General features: G+C 46.5%; 1 protein-coding gene across 1 annotated transcript in view; it reads left to right on the top strand.

The window, feature by feature from the left end:
- Positions 1-4,925: 4,925 nt before the first annotated feature.
- Sipa1l3 (signal induced proliferation associated 1 like 3) overlaps positions 4,926-7,302 on the top strand; it is a 226,555-nt gene continuing 224,178 nt past the window's right edge. Inside the window, exon 1 of the mRNA XM_026412165.2 lies at positions 4,926-5,022. The gene's annotated coding sequence lies outside the window, so the exon portion shown is untranslated. The remainder of the gene's footprint in view (positions 5,023-7,302) is intronic.

Raw genomic sequence — 7,302 nt, 5'->3', positions numbered from 1 at the left:
CATATCCCACTTGAATCAAATGTATGAAATATGATATGTCAAGAGCTTTGTAATGTTTTGAACAACCAATTAAAAAAAAAGAATTCTCAATCAGTATGGCCTGGGCCTCCCAAAGCAAGGTCAGCAGAACCCATCTTCTGGTATGACTTAAGTCTCGGTTTGTGTTGTACAGAGACTAGATGATGGGATTTGGGGGAAAGCAGCAAGCAAAGCTTACCATCAGGAGTGGGGATGTGGCTCAGTGGTAGAGTGCTTGCCTGGCATGTGTAAGGCACTGGGTTCCATTCTTAGCACCACATATAAATAAATAATTAAAATAAAGGTCTATTGACCTTTACTAAAAAAAAAAAAAAAACTACTATCATCATCTTGCATGTATAGAGTGGTAGAGCCCACAAAAAAAAAAAAAACTTCACATTTATTACATCATTGTTGTTATTATTTTGGTGGTAGTGGTACTGGAGATTGAACCAGGGCCTTGAGCATGCTAGACAAATGCTCTGCTACTGAGATATATCCCAGCCCTTTTATTTTGAGACATAGTCTTGCTAAATTGCTAAGGCTGGCTTTGAAGCCTCAGCTTCTTGAGTAACTGTGATTATGGGTGTACACCACCATGCGTGGTTCCTTAGTTGGTTTTTTTTTTTTTTTTTTTTTCGTACCAGGGAGTGAACCCAGGGATGCTTAATCACTGAGCGCTTTTTGTTTTTTATTTTGCAACACTAAGTTGCTTAGGGTCTTGCTAAGTTGCTGAGGCTGGGTTTGAACTTACAATCCTCCTGCCTCAGACTCCCAAGTTGTCAGGATTACAGGCATGCAATCACTGCACATGGCTTTCATTAGTTGAAGTAATTCTGAGTGGTTGATCTTCTTTTCATTGTACACATGAGCAACATGCACTTGGATGCATTTGATGCTACACAGGAAAGATTGAAGACTAAGAGCCATTTCACAATTCTAGATTCTATATTAGAAGAGGACGAGGTTCTGCCAGATGATACTAAGGAAGCTCTCTGAACCCCAAATCCACTCATAGTGGGAATTGGGGACTTTAGTGTTCCTTCTTTCTCTTTCCATTTTTCTAGGCTGAATGCTATGTTCCTATTTCCCCCCATTTTCTTTCCCTTCATCTCTACATTCAATACTCATTTGGACGGTCTTTTTTTTAATTATTTTTTTTAGTTGTTGATGGACTTTCATATTTATTTATTTATATGCAGTGCTGATGATAGAATCCAATGTCCCACATGTGCTAAGCAAGTACTTCACCACTGAGCTACAACCCAGGCCCTCATTTAGACCACATTTAAGGGGACAGCATGATCTGCTTAGATCTTGAACATCAGTGGATGGCTCTATGGGCCAGCCCTATAGCTTGGGCTTACCTCACTACTTCCTTCTGGAGGCCCAAGAGTTGAAAGTAGTCTTCTATAGCAAATTTGCAGTCACTACCTTTAGTTCTTGTTGTTCCATATATCTTCTTTGGGTCCTACTTCTGGAACAGGGCTGGGGAGTGAGTTAGAAAAGGCCTTCAAAACCCAGGGGTTTATGTGTTCAAGTGATTCTCCTGCTTCAGCCTCCAAATTGCTTGTGCCTGACTTGTATCTGTTTAAAAATACCAAGTACTGTGAGTACATATAACAAGAAAACTTGACCATCCAAAAGGAGGGTGGTGAGTGCTCCACAATTTGAGGCAGGGCCATGCATGGTTTATACAGCCTTGCAGGTAATGTCTCACAGGGTGCAAAGTCCAGCTGGCACCAGAATGACCCAATCACAGAAGCAAACTTGGCCTACTCTGTTCTTAAATGACATTATTGATAAGGAGCCCAAGTTTGTCCCCAGGGCTTTCAAGAAATTTCATAGTTAGGGCTGGGGCTGCAATTAACTTAACCTTATGGAAGGAAACAATTTTCTAGGCTGACAAATACATTAACAGGGTTTGCTAGTTTCTTTTGGGTAGAAGAGTTACCCAGTATCTTTGGGAGTAATGATAGCTAAATTATGGAATCATAATTTAGCTATCATTACTGTAAAGTGGTAACCAGGCATGTTACACATATTGTTTAAATTCTTAGGATGAACCCATAATTTAGCTATTATCCCCTCTCCCTTTAATACTTTTTTTTGGTGGGTCGGGGTACTCGGGATTGAACCTGGGGCACTCTACTACTGAGCTACATCCCCCTTTTTTGTATTTTATTTAGAGACAGAGTCTCACTGAGTTGCTTAGTGCCTCGCTAAATTGCTGAGGCTGGGGGCTGAGGTTGTGGGTCTGTGGTTAGAGTGCTTGCCTAGTGAGGCACTGGGTTCAGTCCCCAGCACCACATAAAAAAATTTAAAATAAAGGTACTGTGTTCATCTACAACTAAATATATTTTTAAAAAATAAATAAATTCCTGAGGCTGGCTTTGAACTCACAATCTTCATGCTTCAGCCTCCCAAGTGGTGCGTTTACAGGCCTGCACCACTGTGCCTGGCTCTAATACATTTTTAAGAGGTAATGGTAAAAATTATTTAAAACATCCCAAGGGCACTATAAGGAACAGAAAATCACCTTGTCCTGTTTCCTCTTCACAGAGGTGACCCTGGTTGTTTTTCCTGTATCTATCTTTCTCTGTTGGTACTAGATATTGAATCCAGGGGTGCTTAACCATTGAAACACATCCCCAGCCCTTTTTTATATTTTATTTTAAGAGAACGTTTCTCTGAGTTGCTTAGAGCCTTGCTAAATTGCTGAGGCTGGCTTTGGACTCAATCCTCCTGCTTCAGCCTCCCAAGCTGCTGGGATTACAGGCATGCACCACCTAACCCAGCTTTCCTGTCTTTCTAAAGGTGTTCTGTACATACATAAGCATATGTGTGAAAACGATTCTTTTTTCTATATGATAGTATACTATGTGCAAGGTTGTACACATTTGCCCTGATAGTATACTATGTGCAAGGTTGTACACATTTGCCCTGATAAGTAGAGATTAACTCATTCATACATATAGCTTTACCTCATTTTTCAAAAGTTGTCAGCAGGAGGGCATTCTACTGTGTGGCTGAATTATTTATTTATCCGAATGTCTATTAATGCACATCAGGCCATTCTATTTCCTTTCAACATATTTAAATATATTTCCATTCTGTGTAACTTGGAATAATATTTTGGATATATTTGGGCTAAATAAGTTATTCAAATTGTTACTTGTTTTATGTAGAATTTAACATTGCACATGTAACTTGCATTACCTTTCTGTGAAATAGTACTGCTTGTCCTTGTCACTGTCTGGTGGTGGCCTATATCCCTACTGAACTGAGAGCTCTCTGAAGGAAGGAACTTAATCTGTCAGGTGCAGAAGTGCTCTGGAGACGGGAGCTGCACCTGACAATGGAGTAGGTGCTTAATAAATTTTTATTGAATGAATGGGCAATGAATGACCCTCTGCCCACTCCCAGGAAGAAATACATGCTTCCCAGCTCCAACTCGGATGGAGCATCTTCAGCAGGCTGAGGTAGGAAGGGTACTGATGGGCTTCTTGACCACAGTCATGAATTCTAGTCAATTTCCTCAGTAACCCAGATAGAGGAGTGGAAATATTGAAAGAAAGAAAAGGAAAGGAAAGAAAGAAAGAAAAAGAAAGAGAAAGAAAGAAAGAGTGGGGCACGGTGGTGCACACCTGTAATCCCAGCAGCTCAGGAGGCCGAGACAGGAGGATTGCGAGTTCAAAGCCAGCCTTAGCAACCGCGGGGCGCTAAGCAACTCAGTGAGACTCTGTCTCTAAGTAAAATACAAAAGAGGGCTGAGGATGTGATCAGTGGTTGGGTGCCCCTGAGTTCAATCCCCAGTACCAAGAAAAAAAAAAAAATCGAATGTTTGATTTTGTGGGCACGTAGTCTAATTTTGGACAAAATTTCCCAGGCGTGAATACTCAACACCTTCCAAGGGTAATTTAGTTACCAATGAATGAATGGAGAATAAAGCCTGGGCAAGTCCTCTAGGTCGTGGGCCTGAGGCTCTCATCGGTGGAGATTTCTGCAGCCGCCAAGGCTGGGGAGAGACCACAGACCCAAGGCCTCCGGCACTCGGGCGTCAGGGCCCTCCGCGTGGGCGGGAGGGTAGGCGTGACCGCCTCTTCACCGCAGGGGCCCCGCCAATTATCTGCGACGGGATTCCCTACAAGGGATGGGTACGACGTGTGTAGCAGCACCCAGGAGCTCCTCAGGGTTCACTAGGAGACCTAGGGGGAGCGTCTGAGAATCTACCTTGCGGATGCTGGGAGAGATGTCGGTCAATAAAACGGTCAGCCCCGCAACCCCTCGCCCAGCAGACTGAAAGAGGTGAGGGGCGTGAGTGCGCGTGCGCTCTGGCGCGCTCCCGGAGCGCGAGCGCGCGTACGCGCTCGGAGGGGTTAAAAAACAACAAAAATCGTCCCGCGTTAATTTAGGCCGGAGTCGGCCGGTGAGCGCGCGTGCGCGAATCGTCGCTCTCGCCCACTGGCCCTCTCCGAGGGGGGTCTAGCGCACGGCTTGGCTTCCTTGGCGCTTCTGGAAGCTCGCGCCCTCGGGGTAAGTGACTCACGCCTTGCGGAAAGGAGGGTAGAGGGTTAGCTGAGTGAAGGGAGGAGGCTGACGGCTCTGGGGGAAAGGAGAAACAGCTCTGGCAGGGCGACGAGCGCGTCTCTTAGGCTGGCGTCGGCACGAAACGCCACAGACACACTCACGCCCCTCGGGGCTGCGGAAGTTCTCCGGAGACCGGAGCCACACGGAGGCTATCAGTGGACTACGTTTCCCAAAAGGTGGCGCGGTGGCGCGCCTACTGCTCCCGGCAGCCCCCGCGCGCCCAGCCAGCTCTTTTTCAGCTCGCTGCCTCTTAGTGAGAAACTACAGTTCCCAGGAGGCCTTGCGCGAGGCGGCTTGGAAGTGGGCAGCCTGGAAGTCACTCGGGCCACTGGAGCTGGCGGCGTCTCCAGCGAGCGGCGCGGAGCCGAACGCCGCGGTCGAGGGCCCCGCGGGGCGGGCAGCCGGGACGCCCAGGTGTGTGGCTTCAGGTGCAGAAGCGGCCTTGCGCAAGGCTGGTGGGGAAGAATGCTTGGCCCCCGGGGGGTCAGTGCGGGCGGGCGACAGGGCGACCGGCTGGGTATGGGCACCGGCTGGGGTGGGGGGGCGGTTCCGGGATTCACGCCCTCCCGACCCGGCGGGACTCGGGCCGGCATGGCTCAACTTTCCAGACGTGCAACCAACCCGGCGCTGTGGTGGAGAAGCTTGGAGTCGGGGAGCTGTGGGTGCACGTTCCGGCTCCGCCACTCGGGAGCTGTGGTCCGAGGAAAACGCGCCGAACCTCAATTTTCCCTTCGATAAAACGGGGAAGGAGATTGTCTTTTGCTGGGGATTCTGATGGGATGCTGAGATCCTGCGAATAAAGCATTTGCTTCACCGAATGTACTTATGTGTTTGCGTTGTTGGCTTCTGGAGAGATGAGGCGAAGATGGTATTGATTGCATAGGGTGACGGTTAGTTGAGCGTGTTCCTGTGAGGAGCCGAGTCCAGAGTTAGCACTCAATGCAGGTAGTTGCGGTTATTAGATTATTTTGTGAAGCACTTTGGTTTGTGAAGCAGAGAGACTCAGATTCAGATTTAGCCTAGTGACCTTGGACAACTGACTTCACTTCTCAGAGCCTCGGTTTCTCTGTCTATAAAATGGAGAGTTAAATAGCATCCACTTCATAAAGTTGCTTTGAAAATGTTTTGAACATACCACGTTTGAAATGCTGAGCGCTGCAGCTGGTATATAGTACTGAGCGGAAGGTATCATTTATTCAACGTTTTCCTAGTGGCCCATAAACCCTCTGAGAGTGGGGCTCTGGCTGTCGTCTTGGTTTTCCCAGCGGGCCAGACTTAACACTGGTCCAGTTAATTTCCCCTCCTGTGATCTCATTTATAAAAATGGACAATAACCGTATCACCCTCAGAAGGTTGTAAGGATTTGCGGAGATTGTATTCCCAGTCTGAGCCATCCCTCACTAAGTAGCAGCCCTTATGTATTATAATTGTTCTACTTCAATATTCTCCATCTGGCCCAGAGATGCCTAACTGTGGGCTGTGACATGACAGCCCTGAGCTCCCCCTTTCTTTTTCTCCCAGCCTCAATGTCCCATCTGTGAAATGGTAGTCATAGGACTTTTGTGCCAGGATTGTTCTGTTTTCCAGAAGATAATTCATCTTTGGTGTTTAGCACAGGGCCCAGCACATATTAAGCACATATTAACAAATGTATCGTTTTTCTTTTTTCCATAGTAGGCCCTTTCCTCTTCTGTTTGAACCTAGAGAACAGAGTGAAAATGAGGTCAGTGTTTCTTTCCCCTTCCCCCAAAGTATACTCACCAAGAACTAAATAATGGAACATTCTGTAGTATAAAGGCCCAAGAAGAGAGCATGGCGTTCTGCCATCATCAGTCCCCTGCATATAGTCTTACGCTCCAAGCCAGTATCTTCACTCCAGTGCCTTGTTATTTTTTGGTGTTGGGATGGAACCCAGGACTTTGTACATGCTAAACCTGCTATCGCTGAACTATGCCTTCAGCTCCAGGGCTTATTGTCCCAGAGTGGCCAGCTCTTGACTGTGTCTCAAAGCCACCCTAATCCCTTGAACTCCAGCTGTGGAACCTGCGCTTCCTTGATGTCCACGATGACTGTATTTGGGCACCGTGAACTCAACATGACCAACCTGAACTCCTCTTCTTCTCAGATCCAGTAGCCAGTATCTCAGCAAATGAGCCAACCTTGACCCACTTGCCCAAGCCAAAAACTCTGGAGTTGTTCTCCTTCCACAGCCTTCCCACAAGAAGGCAAGAAGTATGGAGTTGCCATGTCACAGAAACACCATTTCATTGGCTTCCTCCTTGGTCTCCCATATGATGGACACTAGAAGTTCCTCCAGTTGCCGGAGGTGGCTTTTTCTGGTAGGGTTGAGTTATTTAAGTCACCAAAGATTAACGTAGGTAAACACAGATATTCATAAGGGTCAGAAAACTCAATATGGACTTGGCTAAACTGCAGTGGCTCAGTGGCTGCTAATGTAGCAGGAAGGCCTGGCTTTCAGGGATCCCATTTCTTAACTTTTAGCCTGGCAAAATCAGGTGAGTTGTTATTTTCTTTCTGAAAATTTATACACTTGTCAGTCAGATCAGAATTCCAGAAACTTGTCATTGTGATTTTTTTTTTTTTTTTTTTTTTTGGTACTGGGGATTGAACTCAGGGGCATTTGACCACTGAGCTACATTCCCAGCCCTATTTTGTATTTTATTTAGCACCTCG

The sequence above is a fragment of the Urocitellus parryii genome, chromosome 15 (genome assembly GCF_045843805.1).
Source record: "Urocitellus parryii isolate mUroPar1 chromosome 15, mUroPar1.hap1, whole genome shotgun sequence".
Taxonomy (NCBI): Eukaryota; Metazoa; Chordata; class Mammalia; order Rodentia; family Sciuridae; genus Urocitellus; species Urocitellus parryii.
This window is presented reverse-complemented; position numbering and strand designations above follow the sequence as displayed.